This window comes from Phoxinus phoxinus (assembly GCF_949152265.1).
Source record: "Phoxinus phoxinus genome assembly, chromosome: 3".
Taxonomy (NCBI): Eukaryota; Metazoa; Chordata; class Actinopteri; order Cypriniformes; family Leuciscidae; genus Phoxinus; species Phoxinus phoxinus.
Genome location: NC_136878.1, coordinates 3,864,294 through 3,889,410, shown reverse-complemented (window position 1 = coordinate 3,889,410; position 25,117 = coordinate 3,864,294). Strand labels below are relative to the sequence as shown.

Sequence of the window (25,117 nt, the reverse complement as noted above, 5' to 3'; positions counted from 1 at the left end):
TTACTCACCAAACTTTCATCTTTAAGGAAAACAACCACGGCTTTGTTCATCCTTGACGCTGAGATTATATTTCCATATCCAATCTGTTCACCAACAGCGACAAGCACGTCTTCCACATTAGAATCTGCGTCAGGTACACATCTAACTCCATGGCGGAGCGAGAGTGAGGCTACCCCACTCGGGTGAGCCTCCATCTCAGGCCTCCGCCACGAAGCCGAAAAACTTCCGAGAACCGAAACGTAAATGATACTCGAAATTAAGTTAATAAAAATATACACAAAGCAAAAAAAAACATAAAGAAAGAAAATACGAAAAAAAAATAAACAAAAAGAAAATTAGAAACAAAGTAGAAAAACTAATTCGCTCTTCTCACCCGTTTGTTGCTCCCATAACCCAAAACCCCCAGCATGCAAAGCAAGAGAGAGAGAGAGAGAGAGAGAGAGAGAGAGAGAGAGTCCACATAACACTACAAAGTTGAGAAGAGTTTTATCTTATGCAGAGAAACTTTATACAGTGACTTGATGCATTTTAACTTTCAGAGAGGACAGAAAAAACTACTGGACACATCACATCTGTTTAGGACACACTGCTATAGTTGACTTGTTGATATTGGAAATACAAATTGTGCCTTGGAAGAGTTTCAGTGATTAAAACATAAAACTCAAAAATCCATAAATTTCAACATAAAAACAAATCATCCATAAAACAACAAAACACTAATTTACCTTGACCAGATAGTTTATTCCTGCCACAACCTGACTCTTATAGAGTATAGGAATGAAATCTTTAAAATGTATTCCAGTCTTCTTCTCCATCTGTGACTTCACCTGAATAAACGCACGTTATATTAATCTATATTATTATTATTTTTTAAGTCTCTAGGGAGTTTCATATATCATTCAGAAAACTCATAAAACGTTTTGTGACTTTGAGTGAAAAGTAATACAGTTCTTTTGAAAATAACAACAAATAATTTCCTCAACACATTTCACAGCACCGAAATAGATCATTTTACTAGTCTGTGTTTTAACAAAAACATTTACGAGTGATTTTCAGTCTCCTACCTCATGGCAGATCTTCTTCACCTCTTCAGTGGCAAGCTGCACTGTGGTGAATCCTCCAGTAATTATCTTTGCTGCTTCAGTCATTGTGCTGGTGATCAAAGATGAAATCAACTGTATTATCAGACAGTTTGTCTCACAGATTGATTCTGATCCACTATTTATGCTGCCAAAATCATGATCATGATCAGAATGAATGAATGAATGAATGAATAGGCGGGGTTTTACTTTGGTGTGTTGTGTAATATTCAGAAAAATGTTTTTTGTAACTTTTCAGAAAAACAAAACGTTTTGACATTTATTGCACAACATATGCAATTATTTGTGGACTGCTTCTAGTTTTTAAAAAATTTAACCCAAAAAAAATGTGTCCAAATCTTCAACCAGATCATTAAAAAATGATTAAAATAAATAAATAAAATAAAAAACAATTTATTAACCACTTAAAATCCATCGAAAATCTTCGCTGTAATGTTCGTACGTTCTTTTTTAGACTTCCCTATATGGTATCACCCAATTCATGGTATCATTTGAAAGCTTAGAATCTAAACTTTACAATGAATACAATCACTTTTGTTTTTATGATACATATTAAATTAAATATTAGCTTAAATATGCATTGGCCCAGACAAAAAAAATCTGCTTTATGATTGCAAATAAATATTAATAAAAAAATGTTTTTTTATATATATTTCACAAAACAGTCAAGTCATATTTCACAAGAAAGGTCTCATTCTAAGGCATTTGGTGATGTTAGGATTTAGGATTTAGTGATTAAGGATTTATTTCCTTGTGAGAAAATCATAAATTGAATAATCTTCAAAAGAATTGCGCAGTGAAATATGATCAAACTGAGATAACAGTGAAAAGTATCAAATTCCAGCTCCGATTACAGCTTCAGCCACAAACCACCACACAATCTAAAGCCGACTTCGAGAACCACCGCCAGGTCCCAGGAAGGAACCCTGGACCTGACTGTCGGTCTCATCCTCCATGTACCATGGAGAAATAGTATGACTAGTTGGTGCCTCCCCAAAGGCCCATCACTCAGTGGTGCATGGACCCGCCGCAATGGCAGCCACGTACACCTTAAGTGTGGACGGAGAGAGACCCGCAGAGAAACGATCTTGAAGAAACTCCAGAACTGAACATACCACTTGAGGCCATATAATCTCCTAGTAGACGGAGCCCTAGAGCTAAATATGGATTTGACCACCCCAGCTGATAGACCGGCATCTAGGTACTGGACCCCCTCAGGGGCCAGACCCACAATTTCCACAGCTCCGGGCGAGGGTGGAATATTGTGCTTTCCGCCTGAGACAACAGATCCCTCCTCAGAGGAATCTGCCATGGCGGAGCTATCAGAAGTGAAAATTTGTCTGAAAACCATACTTGGGCCGGCCACAACGGGGCTACCAGAAGAAGACTGATGCCCTCCTGACGGACCCTCTCCAGGTCTTCCGGGAGCAGAGCGACCGGGGGAAAAGCGTACAGGCGAAGCCTCGGCCAGGCCTGTACCATGGCATCCAACCCCAGTGGGGCTGGATGAGTGAGGGAGAACCAAAGTGGACAGTGGGACGTCTCTCGAGACGCAAACAGATCCACTTCCAATGGTCCAACCTCTGCCATATCAACTTCACCAACTCTGGGTGAAGTCTCCATTCCCCGGGCCTCAGCCCCTGCCTCGTCAGGATGTCTGCTCCCTGATTCTTAAACCTCGGGACAGATATTGCTCTAATAGATAATAATTTCCCCTGGGACTGTAGAATAATCTGATGCGCCAGTCTGGATAGACGCCGCAATCGGAGTCCCCCTTGTCGGTTCAGATAAACTACCACTGATGTATCCGAACGTATCAGAACGTGGTAACCCTTGATGTCTGGGAGGAAGCTCCTCAGAGCCCTGGACACAGCCAACATCTCTAGGCAAATTATATGCCAAAAATGTTGATGGTTCTGCCACAGACCCCTGGCAAAGCGGCCGTCCATGACCGCGCCCACGCCAGTGAAGGAGGCGTCTGTCGAAACGGTTTTCCGGCGACATGACGCTGCTAACACTGGCCCTTGGGACAGGAACCAAGGTTTCTTCCATATTAATTAGGGAAACGAAGGCATCTGCGCGTAACCCTGATTTTTCGGAACGGATTCCCCCTCGGGGAAATCCCCTTGGCTATCAGCCACCACTGAAGGGGCCTCATGTGTAGAAGGTCCAAAAGGTATTATGTTGGACACAGCTGCCATGAGGCCCAGCAGTCTTTCAAATTGCTGTACAGTGATGGCCTGGCCTAGCTTTATCCCGGACGCCATGGCCCGGATGGACTCGTGCGGGAGACATGCGGGAGACATATGTGTCCACATCGTATCCGAGTTCCATACCATGCCCAGAAACTTAGTTTTCTGAGCTGGTACCAACACGCTTTTCTTCGTGTTGAGTCTCACCCCCAAGCTCTCAATATATTGCCAAGGACGACATCTCGATGCCGAACTGCCATTGCTCGAGACTGAGCCAGAATGGGCCAGTCGTCGGTTAAATTAAGTGTAGGGAAGCCCTGAAGCCTCAGTACCAGAGCTGCATCCATACACTTGGAGCTTTTGCGAGGGGAGAGTGCTAGGCCAAACGGAAGAACCCGAATTTGGTACGCTTCGCCCCCGAAAGCGAACCTCAGGAACCTCCTGTGTATTGGAAGGATGGAGCACGGAAGTATGCGTCTTTTAGACCTATCGTGATAAACCAGTCCTCGGACCTGATTTGATTCACAATGAGCATCTTGAACCTGGAGCTCCTCAGAGAACGATTTAAGTGACTCAGTGTGGGAGGGAAAGGGTCTATTTTTTATTTATTTAAATGGTTCTAAGCGCATCGCAGGCATCGTGAGCGCAGTAGCCTACTGATAGGGAGTGTTTCACAGAGATCACAGACAGCCCCCTCGAGAGCTGCCCGTGCGTGTTACACTCCCAAACAATTCACACACAACTGATGCGTGTCCCCACTCGTAATATATTTTGGGCAGGGGTGCACACATCTAATGAATTGCCATAATACAGTGACTGGATCAGACAAACAGAAACAACACCAAATAAGACAGACAAAAACAGAGAGCGCTTGCTGAAGAGCGAAAGGTTATTTTAAGAACTGTTGACTTAAAGGGTAGAATAACCCTTTCACTTGTTTGGGAATCACTCTCCAAATACTGTCAGATTATTGGTTGTTCACACAAAAAAAACACAAAAAAAAACAAAAGAAGATATTCTGAAGAACATTAGGAACCAGTTGAACCAATATTGGTGCTGATTGACTTCCATTGTATGTACAAAAACATATTTGAACATGTTTTTCAAAATATGTTCCACAGAAGAATGAGTCACACAACTTTGAAACAACATGAGTGTGACATAATTGTTATTTTTTTAATTAACTTTAAAACGAAGCCACAAAAGCATTAATTATCACTATTCAAAGAATTGATGAATAAAAAAGTAAGCTTTTTTATGTACAGATTCAGTATTCAATTCATTCAATTCCTTTTTATTGTCATTGCATGTAAAAATGAAACAAACCGCAAAGTATTATCACTGTGAATCATGGACGTGATGAACGCAGCATTCATAGAGATAAAATTAAAACATTATGTTATATGTATTTTTATAAAACATGTTACAAATTATATACACAACAGATATGATTATTTGGCAGTTATTTCAGACCATTCTGAAACCTTTTATTGCCACCCTGGTCCTTATGTGGCCTCACCACTGTTGACACACTGCATTAATGTAGTAATGACAACTAATCAAACTCAATTTAAATTCAAATTTAAATTATTCAAATTCAATTTAAATCCTCACAAATGAAATAAAGCTATAGACTTCAAAGAGTAAAAACTGGTTATTCACTCATTGTTTGCTCTAAACTCTTAGAATATTACATTCTATATTACATTTGAAAAATGTGAACTGTTACAGTTCATTCTTAACTTTGAAACTTCATTACCTTTTCAAAATATTCCATCAAACTGGATTATTTGAGGAGCGTGCACTAATATTTTCACTTCCGTTTGTTTTGATCGTTGTCTCAAAGACACGTCCACAATACTGGAAATATTCACTGGAACAGTTTCTCATAGGAACTGAATATTACACAACAGGGGCAGAAGTATTGCACAAACACATAGCCTACAGGCTTTTGCGTTCCACTTTAAATCATAAAAATATACATCAGAATAGCATGACACTATTGTTCTTTGTTTCATTGTACATGGTTAATAATTATAAACTGAAATTGGTGTGTTTAAATGCAATATCTGATTAATTATACATTTACGTTTAAAGCAACACCATGTAGCTTTTGCTCTCGGGATCCCCCTACAGTTGGGAAACAGTATTGTCTTCTACTACTGTCATGGTTACACCAGGGGATACAGTGCATTTGTTGACAAGCCGATACCCCCGAACTCTGCAGGAGGAGTTCTCACGTCTTGGGTTCAGACTGCCTGCGTTGTGTGTGAAATGTCTTCATCACAGGTACAGTGCCATATATGTCAGCATGTCATATGAATATAATTTCATGGGTTTTATTTTTTTTAAACGCCAAAAGATCGCGTAGCTCACGTTTACAAGCCAGCGTCATTATAGTAGCCTGTCTACTGTTTAACAGAATGGATATGCTAATTCAATTCAATGTTTGTGTGGTAGGTAATATATCGTCAATATTATAATATCAAGCTACCATAGATGAATCTTTGAAAAATCTATTTGCATATAGCCTGAGGCAAGACACTTTCACCAGAAAAATACATAAACAAACATGAATATCAGCCTGCAGTCATTAGGATAGTTATCCTAAAAGATGATTTTGTCCATCTAATCATGTATTATTTACTTGCAAGAATGTGCAAGTAAATATTACATTTAAATCTGTAAATATAAACTTGTTGTGTTCTGTAAATAAACAAACAAAACAATGTAGCCCCTACCAAACTTGTACACGCCGTGTAGACATAGCCTAGGCTTACTTATGACTTTTTTTTTGTAAAACGCTATTCCAGCCAGCCAACAAACACTAGCTGGGCTCTCACGTCCGAATTTGAGGAAGTGGGGGAAGTGAGGTATGCCGTAAAGTAGTCGAATTTTGTAGTTCTTTTTGTGCACGGTTTACTATCCGAACCCCGAAGCTCCGTAGAGCCAGTAAAAGCGATACAGACCCCGTCCGGCTATGGCAAACGTGCCATTCAACCTATTGTTAGTTGATGTACCATCACAAGGGTCTTGGAAATGTTGTGGCAAAAAACAATTACTAAACTCAGCATTCCCAGGCAAAGAGACGTCAAGATCCAAATTGTATTTAAAAAGAAAAGTAATTTATTCATGCAAGAAAAATGGTTCTCTGACCCCAGCCCTGCAGCCAGGCTGCAAGGCCAGAGTCAGAGACAGACAGACACTGGCCCTCCTGTCCTTCCTTTTTCCACAGAGAGATCGGCCTGCTACTTTATAATGCAAGGGAATCTATCAACCCCCACCGTTTACACAAGAAGGAACATCTTCCCCCACCATGGAAACTTAAGATACAGACATTCTCGGGCTCACACCTCCCTCCAGCTGAACCAACGTTACATCAGCAAAAACTCAGAATACAGACAGAGAACATACAGCATTAATCTGTTAAATCATTAGGAAAGATTAAAAATGCCATTACAAATTCTCCCTTTTTATCATTATCTGATAACCAAATAAACGCAACAATTTTAAGTCATTTCATCATATTTATACCTTTCATTTAAATCTTCCTTTTATCCCTTCCGTGACCATGTGACTAAAACCCAAATGTGAGACATTCAAAACTGACCAATCAGATAATTACAACTTCCCTCGTTGTACCAAAGGTGGGACAATTTCATACCCCCAAAATACACACATCTTAGGCCTACAGGCCTCGATCACTATCAGCACCTCGGTGCCTTTACAGACTCCAAATGGTCATTATGGAAATAGGTTGTCAAAAACAGTAAAGCAGATGTCTTTGTTCATTTCAAATATCTTGGATTATTTTCAATCCTACAATTCCCCATTGGTCCCGTTGGCCACACACATGGAGTCCAAAGGTGACACAGTCCATCTTTCTGTTTTGTACAGTTGCATCTTCAGACTTTTCGTCCAAGCTTTGTAGCAATAACAGTTTGTCAGTTGTTCAGTCTTTTGTTCACCATCCAGCCCTGCAGGATTAGGCTCTATCAAATTGGGTTGCACCGTTATGCAAATCATCCATCGAATACTTCACATCTCCACAAGAACAGGCACTGAATCTTGGAACAAACGCTGGCTCCTCTTTCTGAGGAGGGCACAGAATGTGAACTTGGGTTGCAGGGATCCTGTGATTAAAGAACATCTAGCACAATGAACAGCAAAAGCAGACACATGTCATTTGTCATTGGTCAGAGGATTGATATGGTCAGATTGAAATTAGTCTCCGGCAAAAGCCCTTAAATTGATGTATTTAAAAAAAATATGGTCAAGGAATGATAAAAAAAAGATCTTACAAGTTCTTACACTGTTTCAGGAAACACTCAAATAAATTTCATTACAACAAAACAACAACTGCTAGTTTAAAACACCATTTCATGAAGAGTATCAGCAAAATATTCAGTGTAACCAAACACAGAGATTCAATTCAATTGATGTCCAAAAATATTGTTGCAAGTCCAATGGTCAAAATACAAATAAACAGAAACCCAATAAGTTTCAGAAATCTTTCAAAATCATTAATGAGAATTCAAATAGTTATACTTCGGTTAAAATGAGAAATACTGACATACATTTTAAAAGAACTTGGTGAGACAAATGATTACATAAGTGATAAAGTAAATCCAAAGAAAAACAAAACAAACAATTTTCCGTATAACTGATCACTTGAACCTTGTTGAAGTATCAAGCAATTAAATATTAACTGAAGCAGGGCTAAATGGATAAACTCTGTCACCGCATTCCCGAATTCGGACCCGCGTTCACTCCAGTATAAACAAGAAATTGTATAGATTGTCATAGTATGAAATCCATATCAATTCAACACCCCTGGTTGATTTGAATAAACATACAAATAGTAAAAATTATAACAAAACCCCTCATTTCAAATCCTGTCCTTGTAGGTCATCTCGTAACACGCATGACTGCTGCTTTTAACCCTTTTTACATTTCATCGTCCTCAGAAAGAAAAGAAAAGAAAACAAAACAGAACAAAACAAAAGGAAAGAAATGAAAAGAAAAAAACAAAACAAAACAAAACAAAACGAAACTTAACTCAATTAATACATTTTACTGTAACTTCCGCTACTTGAATCGTCTGCATAATTTTGTTCATCCTTCTAACCAATGTAGTTGTTCAAAATTAACTCTAATATTTCCATTATGGACCGTCTTTTTTGCTTATTACACATTAATTAATAGATTTTCTACATTTTCACCAATCAAATCAATACCAAGTTTGAATCAATCAAATAAAATCATCAACATCTTCACAAAACAGATTCTTCTGCTAAACCATTAGTTGGTCGAATCGTCTTAATGGAGGCTGTTACTAGCACAAGCCTTTGATCCCTCACTTTATTCTTCGCATTGGCATGTGTGGTTGCTGATATTGGTTGGTGTATTTTAAGGTAAGATGCTTTGACACAGGTGTCACAATCTCCAACCTTGTTTTAGGACTGAACCATTTCCTGGCTGCTTTCACCTGTAAATGGAGACCTTAAAGTGTTTTTGTTAGTGACTGCTTGTCTAGTCGGTCGTCCCTCTTGATTCGACCTGTGGAATCATCAACCTAACACATTATCACCAGATAATTTCTTGCACTCAGAGTCCTTTTCCCCTGAAACACACTCAACCCACTTTGCTCATGTTAACAAAACAACATTTATACATTTGGAACAGAATCAATTCTTTTTGATCCAATCCATCCTGACATTCTGCAAAAGAAAATTTTTAAGTTATGCGCTGCGCAGGTGTCGCACCTTTCTGTCACAATAATAAGCCAGGATAGCTAGCCAAATTCATCCATAGCCATTATTGCATTGGGCACAGTCTGCCCTGTTCGTTCACTCCTGTGTGACAAGATCAAGCTGGTTTTAAAACAAATGGTCCTTCTGACCCCCCTGACCCCCCTGGGTTTTGAAAGGCTCTTATCTGATCATTTGTTCGTGTGTGTGTGTGTGTTTCTTTGCTCATGCCATGTGCCCAAAAGTCTGCATTCTCTGTAAAGAAAAACAAATGTCAAGGTTATTGTCACATGTGTTCTGTGTGTCCGTTGTGCTGCCGTATCCGCCCTAGGCGTTTCCTGTTGAAACATTTCTTGTTATTAGCACACTTTACAGACTTTTGTTAGGGAGAAGAATGACTTCTTGCAGGGCTTTACTCAATTAAACCATTCTGAGATTTACTCAATCTCAACATCCATTGCTCCACCTGTGCGATGGCTTTGGGAACACAGATGGCTTTGGGAAATCCCAAACCATCACAAACCATTCCCCATTTTTGATGCACCATCTTACTTGTGCATCAAATTAACATAATTGTGTTTTGATTCACTAAACTAAACACTGTCCTCCAGACATCTTTCTCTGCCTCCCAAACAAAACGTTGCATTCTTCACTCCAAGCCACAATCTCGTCCTCCCATCAAAGTACCCGAAACGCAAATGGCCCTCACTCTCAACTCAGTTTCAATTCTCAGTCATTTACAAACATTTTAAGTCATCAACCGTCTCCATCAGGTCAGTTGTTTCTTCACAGACTTTCTTTTGTCAGTCGAACAACATTCTCGCCCTTTGTTCACACAAATGTTAAAAGCTCTCTCGCTGATTTGATATTGATCTAGCCAATTTTTTACTGTATTGTTGACGTCAAATCTATAACTTATTTTATTTCAATCCATGATGGATTCCGATACAACTCCACAATTCCAACTTCCATCAGAACTTAAACTGATCTAGAAATTCATTCAAATCTACTGTATATCATAAATGACCAAATCAATTCAGAATTATCAACTTTTCTCAAATTTGTCATTTAGCTATCTGTAATTGATAAAACATTAATGACACATCTATGCACACTATTCAGACTATGAATAGCTTTCACTAACTAATACCTAAACTCACTCTTATCAAGACATAAACTGCGGTCATCATCAAACACACCTGACTATTAACCGTTCATATTTCTTGTCTTTTCTCCAAAAAGATTTACATTTAAATCAAAATTTTAAACTTACATTTTGCTGTAGCTTTTACCTAATTTTTTTACATGGCCTCTTAACCATTTTCAAAACATGTCTATTCATTTGCTTTTACAAACGTCAGCTGTGTTGTTTTTTGTTTTGTTCATTATCATTACTTTGTTTCACCATGTACTAACGACCTTCAGGAGTTAAAACTATCTTATAGACACATTAGTTCAAAATCAACAAATCAAAACAGTATTATTTTAAAGACTTCTTTTAAAGTCATTCAGTTTTATTTCTAAAACATTTACAATTTGCCCTAATTGTATAAGATCCTGTAACATTATTTCCTTTAACATCTCTGTGCCTATGATTTTCAACTGAAACACTGTGCTTTACCATAAATAGCTCATTAGCATTTACAATGCAGGCTCAGATAACAGCTTTTAGCTGACATTCGAATAAGAGAGAGACTTTTGAGCCATTCCTGACTAATATTTTCACTTTCATAAACTAACTTAAGACTTCATCTATCATCTTGTTAACTCTAGCCTAGTTATCTTTTCTATAAATTACATGCATTTTCAATTCAAGCATGATTTTTATAGGTTTCTTTTGCCCATATAGGGAATTTAGACATTATAAATTCCTACTCAGAATGAGTCTCTGTTGCACTGAAACTGTTTCAGCACACATCAAATTCAGATAATCAAATTGTTTTCAACCAAATCATAAACTTTATCTTATTTACAAACAGCACATCAGCTTGTAGGGTTTTCATAGTCAACACTCACAACCTTTTGTTTAATCAAATGCCTTTTACGCATTTTGCATTTTAGCAACTGTTACTCCCTCAACACTGCTTCTACGTAGCCTATTTGATTCTTTAGAGAACAAATAATTATTATTGAGTCTCAATAACGTTTCAAATTTCATCTAAATTTTAGTTGTCATGTTCTCAAATTACCATAGTTTTAATATCTTACTTCCATATTTTCTCTTCTATGAGTTTATCAATCTGCAATTATGATCATCTAGAACCTTTTTTAAGCGTTTCATTAAAAGACAATCATTTTATAGCCTTCTTCAGATCTTCTCTCTGTAATTTTCTGTTTATTCTAATACGACCATCTCTAACCCTCCCCTCCTAGGCCAAATTGTCTTTCACACCTAGGGGTCTTAATTTATGGTTAAATTGCCTTCCGTGCCTTCCTGACTGAAAAGTTTCCCGTGGCTTAAGGTGTTAAAAGTTCCCCAGTAGCATGTGTTTTTGCTATGAGCGAGCCTTAAGAAAACAGACATGCATTCCAGAAGATAAACATGCTTAACACCACACAATGTCTGAAGAAGTTAAGACAAGTTTTTTTTTTTTTTTTTTTTTTTCATTAACACTACATTAATACGTCACTCTCACATCATTTAGATGTAGCCTACTGCTGACCACAATAAAACACTTTGCCGTTTGATCACGACCAGCCTCCGAATTCACCCCCACTTGCAGTTTTGTCCCATTCAGGAAAGCAAACAACAATACAATCTCTCAGTTGCAAATTCAATCAAAATAGCATTCTCTGTATTCTTTTACAATCTCAGTTCCCGTAAACTAGATCTAGCCTAACTGGAGTAAAATAGAATAAAATTCTAAATTCCCCTGAGTCTTCTAAATTCCCCCTTCCCTCTGGGGTTTTACTGTCCTCACTCCCCTGAGGTTGAAAATTCTTTGTTTGTGGCTAAATAATCTCTATCTTTCCTGAAGATAATTACCTACACTAAAAGTTCAAAGGCTCTTTACCATTTGTTTGACTGTGTCTGTCACACTGTTCTGTTTACTATCTGCCTTCAAAAACATCCCCCATTCACTAATGCAAACAGAGCTACTAATGCAATCTGTTGCAAATTGAATTATAATAGCCAAATGCCAAATCATAGTAACATTACTCTGTTTTTCTAACCCATTTTAACACATAGTTTTCTTCAAATTTGTATAATTTTGGCACTTTCTTTGTTTGGAGCCAATCTGTTTATTGTTTCTTTTCAATCAGAATCAAACTTTTACAAAAGCATCATTTGCAAATCAGTTAGCTTCAGCTGCTTACAGCATTTGCTCTCTTCTGTCTCACTATTATTTATCAGGACTGTTTCACAGAAATCACAATATCATTCATATCTCAGTCCCTAAATTACACAGCTCTCATAGCCGCTTGCACATTCAACTCTTGTTATAAAATATGGCAGCAAATCTATTCTTCAATACCATTGTTTTCATAACATTAATACAATAAAGCACATTCACATCATAATTAATACTGACATATAGAATGTTGCCCATTCTGCTTAATGAAACATTCCTCATGTTAATCCCTGTTAATCATACTCAATGCCTTATTTTTATCTAAAACTCACTTTTCATACCATTTCAACTTAATTTGACTTAACAGGCGATCATAAATAGTTCCATGAATTCTATCAATCCCTACATTCCATGTTCCTTCTATCTTCAATCTTTCCCTACATTTCAGTTTCTTTCTACATCTGTTCTCTTTATCTGCAATCCAACAATTCAGTTCAACAACTCACTCTTTTGTAATTTCCATCAGAAAAAACAAACATTCTATTTTACTATCCTTTGCTAACTTCAGTTCCTTCTCTTTCATCTTCAATTCAACAATTCTTCTTTTATTCTACCTGCTTCTTCAGTTCAACAATTCTGTCTGTTCACAGTTTTACACACACGCTGAACACGACTATAAAAAGCCTTTTGTTACAATTTTCCGTTCCCCAATTTCTTGCATGCTTTTCTGGCCATAATTCTTTCTTTTTGTTTTTCTTTTTTTTTTACAAAAACTGGTGTGTAAAAATGATCTAGCTCACTGTTAGATGATCCCATTTTTGGCTGAATCTCCTCTCTTGGATTTTTATTTTCGACGCGCGTCTTATTAATCTGTTGAACGTCTTCGACAGATCTGACTTCTTAACCCAAAATCAGACGGGTTTTAGCAAATATGCTCTGTATTCAGCTGTGACTCTTCCGTTCACTTACTTAATCAGCTGTGGCTCTTCCGTCCACCTACGAGCTAGTTTTCAGAAAATTGACTTAACTTCCTCAGGTCAATTTCTCGCTTAAAAACTCTACTCACACCAAAGAACCAGTCTCAGCCAATATGGTTCACTCACAGTTAGCCTATATCAATCTACACCCAACAAAAGAGAAGAAAAATAATAATTTGGCTGTCTTTTTTACCTGAGACGCACTGCCACCAGTTCTTTCTGATCCCGGTGAGGATTCTTCTCTGGCCCTGAAATCAGGAGTTTGCTCTCTCTCTCGTAACCTGTTGAGCTCTCTTTCTCAAACCGTCGAGGTATGAGACCAGTACCTGGTACCGGGGCGATTCAGTCCGTCAAATCCGTCTCAGGACCAGGAGAAGAATTTTCCTCACGGAATCCCACTTCTGACACCAAATTGTTGTGGCAAAAAACAATTACTAAACTCAGCATTCCCAGGCAAAGAGACGTCAAGATCCAAATTGTATTTAAAAAGAAAAGTAATTTATTCATGCAAGAAAAATGGTTCTCTGACCCCAGCCCTGCAGCCAGGCTGCAAGGCCAGAGTCAGAGACAGACAGACACTGGCCCTCCTGTCCTTCCTTTTTCCACAGAGAGATCGGCCTGCTACTTTATAATGCAAGGGAATCTATCAACCCCCACCGTTTACACAAGAAGGAACATCTTCCCCCACCATGGAAACTTAAGATACAGACATTCTCGGGCTCACACCTCCCTCCAGCTGAACCAACGTTACATCAGCAAAAACTCAGAATACAGACAGAGAACATACAGCATTAATCTGTTAAATCATTAGGAAAGATTAAAAATGCCATTACAGAAATATATTATGAAGGTTGAAAAACGACATTTGTGTTGCTTTAATCATTTAGAAGACGCTTTTATCCAAAGCAACTTACAAATGAGGAGAACAATAGAAGCAATCAGACCAATCAGGTGTTATACAGCAATAAATCACAACAATCCTGTGCCATGGGCACTGCCATTTTGTAAAGATCTCATCTTTGAGTTGCTGTTCCCCTCCTGAAACGAAGCTTCAGACATCACATATCACACTGCTTCAATGTGAGACGTTTCATTTTTTTGATACAAGCTTCGGTGCCAAACATCACATCACTATAGCCTGCCCTTCACCACCCTCAAACGTAGAACGGATTCTGTCAGCCATTTCGGATCAAGCTGCAACCATTCAGAGTCACAACCCGGCTCTGTCAGAGATCCTTCACCTTCTGAGCCACCAGTCTCAAGCCTCCTCATCCCGAGAGCCACCTCCTGATCTGCCACCCAGATCTGTGCTCGCTCTACCATCAGAGGCCAGACTATCAGCCCCTGAACCATTTGATGGCAGTCCTGAGAGATGCAGAGGTTTCATTACCCAGTGTACACTGGCCTTCCCACTCCAGCCCAGCAGCTTTCCCACTGAAGGTAGTAGAGTGGCTTACACCATCACTCATTACTTTTGCATTGGACTGGGCTAAGATATATGTTCTGCTGCCTTGAGTTAAGTAAAGGTTCACAATGTTACGAACGTCTCCTGTATGCAAGTATCGATTCTTACAGTCCAGAAAAAAAGAAAAAAATTGTGTTTTAAATATTATTTATTCTTCTGAAGCAATATTCTCATCAGTGTTCAGTCAGCTTGACATATTTAAATCTGCATATTATGATATTTTAACCTTTATAAAGGGAATTTTCTCTAATTGTTTAAATTGTTTTTAAATTCTTAATTTTCTTAATTAAACTTTTAATTCATTTTCAATTCTTAAATTTGATCAATGAATGTAATTAGAATAATAAGACACTATGGCTGTTACCAATCAAATTAAATAATTTACACTGAAAAATGACAACTGCATTAACATTAACTAAAAATCCCATTTTCACTCGTGATGGTATTCAGCACTCCTGGCCGTGTGATGTTGCTTAACTATCATATTTATATCAACATTATTATATATTTTTACCGCAGTATGTTAACTGAGTTCAGTCCCGGTGTGGTGAAGTGCTGAAAGTGATGAGTCCCGGCTTAGGACCTCAGTACCGGATCTAAAACTGTTCCCGCGATTCTTAGTTTAAATCAAACCCCTTAATTCATGTAGCCGAATAATCTTTAATTTTTATCCTGATTATTTATATAGTGAAAGAAATTGAATTTTTAGGCCTGTGTTTTGTGACATTGTTATTAAGCAATAAGGAATATACTTTAAATTACTTTAATTTGTATTTTTCATTCATATATATCTATGTATATTGAGTTGTCATAATTGATTTTGTTATTATTCATTGTTCCCCTTTACTATGTCTCAGGCAGTGTTTGTTGTGTTGTAATGTGTTAAACTTAAATATATTATTTAAAAAAAGAAAATATTTTGAGCAATGTTATTTACTGTAAATTATTGTAAATTAATACATGTTTTTTTTTTTTTAAGGATCTGCTTTGAAGTTTGGGACAAAACGTTCCTACATAATGTCCCAAATTGTACTTTTTTTTTTTTGTTTTACTGTAAAGCTGTTTTCAGTATCTCAGTATCTTCAGTTTTATATTTTTCTTTGGAGTTGCATTTACCGGTTGACATGTAGCTACAGTGTCACGCCTAAAGGATTTCAAACTGTTTCTGATGAAACACTGAACGCAGCACACACTAGTTGCATACGTTGTGAAATATATGTCGAAACGTCTTTGTTTTGTTTTTCTGGAAAAACGAGAAAACCTACATACATAAGATGTATTCATTCACTTTGGTATTACTTATTGGTAAATTATACAAATTCTTAGTCCTAATCAATAGTTCTGTCTTCCCCAAAACTACTACATTTTTTCTCAATTGCTTTGGCACATTTTTCGAAACAGTCCTAATATTCTCTAAACTGTAAGTTTAATTGTCACAACTGTTTGCAGGAACATCAGAACTCTATCACATGACTGCAGAAGTAACTCACAGTTGTCATCACAGGTTACACTGCAGTGTGTGTGAGCCCACATAAGAGCCCTGCACACACACACACTCAAAGGTGCCAGAATATACTAATTGTCTGGAAATAAAACGCAACTGCAAAATAATCATATCTGTTGTATATAATGTAACGTGTACTGTATATTATAATATCTAATAATTATTACTGTATAACAATACATACATAATTTTGTTTTCATTTTATTTAAATGAATGTGTGTCAACAATTTCTACAAAATGAAGTGATGACAATGAAATTAATCGTGCTATAAGGTTCAGAGTGTCTTTCCCGCACATCATTATGACGGTGAGACTCCAAACACTTACAGTTTGAGAAGAAGAGCGCTGCTTTCACGCCAATTCGTACGAATTTTGCTAAATCATACATATTTTACAAGTTGCCCAATTCGCATGAATTCGAAAGAATAACCTAGACTACACCTGACCTGACCCCGCCCCTAAATCTATAATCATAACTGGGGTTTAGACAAATCATACGAATTGGTCGTGAGATAGCGTTGCCTTTTCCAGTAAAAAGCTACTTTTCCTCAACGATTTCTATTTCAGAGAAATGCCGTTCTTTTGAACTTTCTTTTTATCAAAGAATCCTGGGGAAAAAAATACACTGTTTTCAACATTGATAATAATAATAAATGCTTCTTGATCAGCAAATCAGCGTATTAGAATGATTTCTGGAGCATCTGAATAATTTCTCAAATTATAACATCTTGTACTCTCAAAAATAAATCTTCCAAAAGTTTTTTTTTTTTACAGTAATGCCAGATAGAATAAGTATTTTTGTTCAGGCAACAGTTCTTAAAATAACCTTCTTTTAGAGTGAAGAACTTTAAAAAAAATCTAAAGAACATTTTTCCACTATAAATAACTTCTTGTTGAATAGAAAGGTTCATAGATGTTAAAGTTTCTTCATGCACCATCGATGTCAATAAAGAACCTTTATTTTTAATAGTGTCGCGCTACTGTTGACAGAGAGATCATGATTTGTAACATTATGCTTTTGTGGGTCAATTTTAAAGGGATAGTTTGTGCAAAAATAACAATTCTGTCGCACTCATGTTGTTTCAAAGTTGTGTGACTCATTCTGTGGAACATAAATCAAATTTGTCAATTATGTTTTTGTACATACAATATAAGTCAAGGGGCACCAATGTTGGTTCAACTGGTTCCCGATGTTCTTCAGAATATCTTCTTTTCTTTTCCACAGAAGAAAGAACAGTTTTTGAATATTTCACAACATCCCAAAGTGAAACTCCGCCTATTCATTCAGTCACTTTGATTTGATCAATAGAATTACAATGACGCCTGATGTCATGCGATTTTGGCAGCATAAATAGTGGATCAGAATCGATCTGTGAGACAGACTGCCTGATAATACAGTTTATTTCATCCCGGCTTTGATCACCATCACAATGACTGAACCAACGCCATGCAGTGGAGAATGGAGCACAGAGGCGCCCGTCACTGAAGAGATGGAGAACATGTGCTTTAGGGTAGGAGACTGAAAATCACTTATGTTGAAAATGTGTTTTTGTTAAAATTATCTATTTTGATGCTGTAAAATGTGTTGGCGAAATTATTTGTTAAGAACTGTTTTACTTTTCACTTAAAGTCACAAAACATTTAACATAAATTTTCTGATATCTGACTGATAGACGTACATCCCTAGAGATCATTAAACAAAATATTTTTTAAATAATAATATAAGAATGATTATAATAATATAGATGAATATAAAATGTGCATTTGTTTATTCAGGTAGCGAAGAAGGCTGGAGTCCATTTTGATGTTTGCATTCCTAAAACCTATATGGTTCAGAGTCTGTGTGGGGGAACAAACTTTCTGGTCAAGGTAAAGGAGAGTTTTGTATTGTTTTTATGGATTTTGAGCTTGATGTTTTCATCACTGAAATACTTCTGGCAAAATTTGTATTTCCAATATCAACAACTATAGCAGTGTGTCCTAAACAGATGTGATGTGTCCAGTAATGTTTCTGTCCTCTCTGAAAGGTAAAATGAAACAAGTCACTATAAAGTTTCACTGCATTTGTATAAGAGAAAACTTCTTAACTTTGTAGCGTTGCTGGACACTCAAATCTCTGCAGTGGTCACTGTAGCCGATCTCGTAGAAATATGTTTTCTGTGTCATGGAAAATAAATGTGTTTAGCTCGCTATCAATGTGAACAGAGTTTTACATGGAAGAGATCACTTAACATCCACAATCCAAATTCTCTCTCTCTCTATCTCTCTCTCTCTCTCTCTCTCTCTCTCTCTCTCTCTCTCTCTCTTTCGCTGTCTCTCTCTCTCTCTCTCTCTCTCTCTCGCTCTCTCTCTCTCTCTCTCTCTCTCTCTCTCTCTCTCTCTTTCGCTCTCTCTCTCTCGCTCTCTCTCTCTCTCTTTCGCTGTCTCTCTCTCTCTCTCTCTCTCTCTCGCTCTCTCTCTCTCTCTCTCTCTCTCTCTCTTTCGCTCTCTCTCTCTCGCTCTCTCTCAGGTGAAGGTCGGAGTAGATGATAAGTGCCTTCATGCGATGTTATGTCGAGTTTTGACTGAAGGGAGTGAACCTACTGAGACTGGAGAATGGGACCCGTCTGTGACTGGAGTCCAGTACCCTAAACATCTCCGTGACCCACTGATCCCCTTTGAAGTTGAACACTAACCGCATGCAGAAAATAGTCGGTCTGATATAATAAAAGACACACAATGAGCTGCCATACTGTATAGAGGAACTATAGAAAACTGTTTAATTCCTTAATATTAAACTCTTTATTCAAACCCTCAGTGCCTGTCAGTGTGTTTATGTGAAGATGTGAACACCAGATTCACTTTACTAAAATTGTTTTATGTATTAAAGCTGCAAGCAGCATTTATCGGGGTTTAAGCGGTTTAAGGCCTTTAAGCACATGCGTAAAAAGATATTATATTTAATTAAGCAGATTCAGTCAAGAATCATTTTATACAGACGTTAATAATGTATGTTGGATTGATGTTTATAAGGAAGTTCATCCTGATAATGCATTGTCAGCATTTGAAAGATTATTTTACCCTTTGGTGGACAAACACGCACCTATGAAAAATGCACAGTGAAGAATGTTAGGTCACCATGGATTGTTAATGAGTTGAAAAACATTGTTTGAGAGTGATGACAAGGAGGATTGGGATGCATAGCAAATTAAGAAATTAAGTAACTAAAATGAATGACGGCAGAAGGAAAGAATGTTTTAGTAAATTAAAATAAGTGAATGTAAATATGCTCTTTGAGATCTTCTCTCCAGAGGTGCATTTTATTGCTTTATTGCATTTGCAGGGGTTTTTATCTCAGCTTTTGTCTTAGCAGGAAATCAAGTCTTAAACCTTTTAATCTGAGTCAGCACACTTTGCTCCTCATTGAAATTTGATCACAAATGATAAACATAATCATGCACTATGATCAACTGTAAACATTTGAAAGAGGGATGGGGGATGTGCTTAAAGGTTAACTAAACACTAAAACAACTTTTTTTAATTAATGATCTGTAAGAATGGGGCTTCATAAATTCTGTTCATTGATTCGAGTACATTTTTTAACATTAAAGTGTTTTAATTTTCAAATATATGGTGTAAAAACGTCTGAGTGCTGCCCTCTTCAGGTTAAAGGGAATCTCCTGAAGTAGGGGTACTCTGTGACGTAGAGGTACTCTGTGACGTAGAGGTACTCTGTGAAGTAGGGGTACTCTGTGAAGTAGGGGTACTCTGTGACGTAGAGGTACTCTGTGACGTAGAGGTACTCTGTGACGTAGGGGTACTCTGTGACGTAGGGGTACTCTGTGACGTAGAGGTACTCTGTGACGTAGAGGTACTCTGTGACATAGAGGTACTCTGTGAAGTAGAGGTACTCTGTGACGTATAGGTACTCTGTGAAGTAGGGGTACTCTGTGAAGTAGGGGTACTCTGTGAAGTAGGGGTACTCTGTGACGTAGAGGTACTCTGTGACGTAGGGGTACTCTGTGATGTAGGGGTACTCTGTGACGTAGGGGTACTCTGTGATGTAGGGGTACTCTGTGACGTAGGGGTACTCTGTGATGTAGGGGTACTCTGTGATGTAGGGGTACTCTGTGATGTAGGGGTACTCTGTGATGTAGGGGTACTCTGTGACGTAGGGGTACTCTGTGATGTAGGGGTACTCTGTGACGTAGGGGTACTCTGTGATGTAGGGGTACTCTGTGAAGTAGGGGTACTCTGTGACGTAGGGGTACTCTGTGATGTAGGGGTACTCTGTGACGTAGGGGTACTCTGTGACGTAGAGGTACTCTGTGACGTAGGGGCAGGCCCGGGGTGGGTAATCTGGAGAATCGGGAGAATTCCCGGTGGGCCGCTTCACTTTTCGATTATTTTTTTATTTTTATTTTTTACGTTTGTCACGTTAGTTACAAATACAATATTAGGCTACACGCGTTCCGCATTCGGACACCGCAGCGCGCAGCCTCTGCATGGGTTGTTCCATGTGGCAGTTCTCCCCTCCCCTCCCATATAGTTGGTTGGGTCCATAGCGCGTCTTTTCCAAAACGTTTTCTACAAAACGTTAGCTGGGCCGGCCCTGCCGTAACGGTAGGCGTCAGGGAGGATGGATGGGAGGAAGAGGCCAGGAGGGGCTGAAAAAGCCAGGTTGAAAAAAAGAAAGGCATTGGAGGAGGATGCTGCCAAATGTGCCAGCTTACTGTGATGACCAGGTTCTGTTTTTGTCATGTTTCTGTGTGTTTGGACTTTGTTTTATTTATTTCATGTTTCTGTGTGTTTGGACTTTGTTTTATTTCATTCAGTTTCCTTGATTCTGTGTGTGCTTATTGTATTCAATTATCCCTAGCCTGCTTAATTATTAGTTCCTTTGTTTCAGGTGTGTTGCCTTGTTAGTTTGTTCCTCTCGTTGATGTCATTTGCCCCAGCTGTGTCTCGTTCCCTGTTCCCCTTTGTGTATTTAAACCCTGAGTTCTCTCTTGTTCCTGGTCAGTGATTGTATGTACGTTCCGTGAGTGTTCCTGTTCCTTGTTCTGAGTTTATCCTGTTCTGAGTAATTAAAGTCTACTGCTTGCATTTAGATCCGACTATCGCCTTTGCTTCCACACAAATTCATGACACTTACAGATTTATTTTCAAGAGGACAAACACAAGTGGCAAGCAGGTAAAGAGAGAGGCTAGTAATGATTAGCAATAGCAACGCTGCAACGTAATTATTCGGCTAATAACGTTGTATCTTTGTCAACCTATTCACAAGCAAAATATAAAATTTTATTAAAATATTAGCCTTTTTGTATCACTCAATACATGTAATGGCGATTCATAGACTTTGCAAATATTATGCAATTTAAATAATATTGATAACAAAACTCATGCTTGATCTGTGTATGCAGTAAAATGACCTCTTAATTATTTGTTGTTGCTTCTGAGCAGCAGAACTGTAAACATTAGTTCAATATGTCTCTTTGTGGAAAAGTGGGATACATTTCAAATGCTTTCTTTCTTTCTTTCTTTCTTGCTTTTGTTAATTTATCAACCTATTCTTCTGGAATAATGGAATATTTTTTGTTAACTTCTTCTTTTAATTATTATTTAATCTTTACATTATTTGTTGAACCATGGTATTAATACAAACTACACAATAGTATGAGCTGAACTGTTGCTTCATTTATCCAATTAGGAAAAAAATGCTAATTTGGAATTCCACCATGGAAAAAGTGGGCCGGTCTTGGGCCTGAATCTCCCGGGCTGAAAAGTGGCCCCACTCCGGCCCTGCACCAGAGGTCACACTAACCTTAAATGTACATAAAATAAAAACCACTGACAGATACAGAAATGCTGTGTATCATTTTAAAAATTAAAAACAACAACATTTAAACATGTTTTAAATCTGTTTTTCTCGGCTTAAACATGAACCCCTGGAAGTACTTCCACTTTTAATAAAGTGATTTGCAATGCTTTTCCACTGCAGACAGTGAAGGACGCTGCCAAGATGTGCAGAGAACAAAACATCCCTTTCCCTGAGGTCAACATTCCCAGTGAGGACTTCCAGAAACCGAAGGACTTCTATGTGTTCAAAGGCAAAAACGTTCCAACCGTGATTCACATCCCTCTCTTTAATGTGGTCAACTGTGGAGGCAAGTTATGATCTTACAATATCCTGAATAATATCTGACATATAAAATGTGTTCTGATTTAAGTGTGTTACTGTTTCTTCAGATAAAATTGAGGACTGGAGGAAAAAATATTGCACGTTTCAAGGTGCTTACAGCGCTGAGATGATCACTGATCTTATGGAGGTCGCTGGAAAAAACATCGCAAACAATAAAGCAAAAGTGTTGAAAGAGATTCGTGAGATCGTTGGGCTTCCGGAGTAACATGATCCAGGATAACAGGATCCAGCCGATAACATGACTAAATTTAACACTGACTAAACACAATTAATGACAATCGAAATACAGACTAAACTGATCTGCATATAGTTCATTTAACAATAAATAGTGTTTAATTTCATTTCCTATCTTTAATAATCACTTAACATTTATCAGCATTATAATCTTTTCTGCAAACTGTGATTTGTGCGCCATTATAAGATCATCGGAGGTTGGTAAAGTTTGTGCTTTATTTCTGTTAAAAATGTTTCTGCATGATTGACCTTCATTAAATATAGCTGATCATCAATTATCAAATCAGCAATAACAAACTGAATTACAAGTATAATTGCAGATTTAAAAAGTTGTATTACTTTTACAAATATTGTGTTCTTTATTGAAGATAAATAAACATTATTGTTTCTGTTCCAATGAAGTTAAAAAATAAGGTTCTGTTGACAAAATGGACATCATATGATCACTTTACAATATTATCTTCATTTTCACAGTGACAACATTTTAGTGTAAACAATACAATCTGTGGCAGTTAATAAAAATATTACACTTACATTGAAATTATTTTTTTAAGGTTGTTGTATTACAAATTTATTAAATGTTTAATTTAGGTTCCAATATAAGCTGAGAAAGTTGAGTACATTGAATTTAGCATTTTAAGGTTATGATGATGATATCAGAGTTTCCAGCCAGATTCCTGCCAGTCATGTTCTCTCTATTGCAAAAGAAATGAGTCAGATTACTGAGAATCGCACCCTTTGTCTTGAATGGCTCTTGGAGCCCCTGGCCCAGTCGTTGAATAGTTAGGCTGATTGGATTAGCATCTATGTATTTGAATGACACTGTTATGCTGATGAGATCTGGCAATGAGCTGAATCCTGTACTTCATTTAGAGAGGGGCACAATACATTTTGAGACCCAACCACCCCTGTGAACGCCACTGTTTCCCGGCACTGATGACAGCAGCTGATCCTGTATTAATCCTCTTGACTCGCTCCCTGCAATTCTTGTCAATTTGCGGCCTATTGAGAGGCAGTCTGACGGAAAAAAATGCGACGGACACAGACTTGCTGCATCAACAATCGAAGCCTAACCCATTTCTGCTGCTCTGGACGGAATTAAACCATAAATACCCCCAAAGTCCCCTCCACTCGCCGACACACCCTCACTCCCACACACACTCGCGCTGAGAACTGGTGACAGAAAGGAGAAAGAGGTAAAGATGCATTTAAAGTCTTACTTTTCATACGCATCTATTATTATTATAAAATGTCTTTGGTTTATGGTGTATATATCTTATGAATTGTTTTGTTTTAGAATTTAATATGGAAATTGGTATAAAAGAGGTAAATTTCTTTTCAGATTGTTTTCAGATCTATAGATTTTTCTTTATTAGAAATAGCGATGTGATCTTCTTGAACTTTTATTGCTAAAACAAGAAAGTGTCCAAAATCCTTTATGACTTCTTTTTCAACACTAGATATATTATTTCAGATTTTAAAACCTAACACACCTAACACAAAATGTCACGTTTTTTATGTTTTATCATCTATTGATGGTTTTGTTTTATTTGGTTGTTTTGGTTTAATTTAGTTTTGTTTTGTCTTTTTTGTGTTTTGTTTTGCAAACATCCGTGCAATGAACACAATTATCTGTGTTTAATTGCATTCCTTTTGGATGTTTTTTTTTTTGTCATTTTTCAATGTTTATTAAACCTCAGCTTGTGCATCTTTGTTCAAACTTAATGCCTTTTTTTAAAGAACGCCGCTTTCTCACATAACGCAGTGAAGCAACCCCTGCACAAGTGAATAATTGATTCTCTAGCCATCGATATCAACAAATTCAGCACCACCACCTGGTAATGTTGCATGCAAGAAGCCATATCTTAAATGGATCCTTCAGGAGTTAGCATTAAGCTTTGTATCAGTAGAAAATCTGTAGTATTTTCAAATTACCGTGCTTCCCTCCCTCATATCCCCTTGAGACAAGAGATTTATGTATTTTTTGTCTGTAAAAAAATCCTCAGATGACGGTGGGAACGCCCTACGTGATTGCATCGTGAAGCACGTGTATAATCAGTCCAATGGAAAGATGAGACGTCATAGGCGGGTGAAGCAAGTCGATCACAGGCATGCAGGGAGTATGGCAAGGCGACGCAGCGTCTCGTTCCCTCTCAGGGAACCAGGGTTATACATTGCACACCTAATACATCGCATCCAGACCTCAGGAACCTCCTGTGATGAGGATGGATAGATAAGTAAGCGTCCTTCAAGTCTATTGTGACAAACCAGTCCTCGGACTGAATCTGTGACACAATCATATTAGCGTAATTCAATTCAATTCAATTCAAGTTTATTTGTATAGCGCTTTTCACAATACACATTGTTTCAAAGCAGCTTTACAGAAAATGCATTTCAAAAATATACATACAAAAATACAGT

At 37.7% G+C, this 25,117-nt stretch overlaps 2 long non-coding RNA genes across 2 annotated transcripts in view; one reads left to right on the top strand and one right to left on the bottom strand.

Annotated features, from left to right (window-relative positions):
• Window positions 1–743: 743 nt before the first annotated feature.
• The window catches only part of LOC306996101, an 83,606-nt gene continuing 59,232 nt past the window's right edge, over window positions 744–25,117 (bottom strand). Inside the window, exons 3-4 of the long non-coding RNA XR_013797016.1 lie at window positions 1,065–1,085; window positions 744–827 (exon numbers count right to left, since the gene is read on the bottom strand). This is a non-coding gene — a long non-coding RNA (uncharacterized lncRNA). The remainder of the gene's footprint in view (window positions 828–1,064; window positions 1,086–25,117) is intronic.
• LOC306996100 lies at window positions 22,202–23,231 on the top strand. The gene is made up of 2 exons (XR_013797015.1): window positions 22,202–22,427; window positions 22,510–23,231. It is a non-coding gene; the product is annotated as an uncharacterized lncRNA (long non-coding RNA).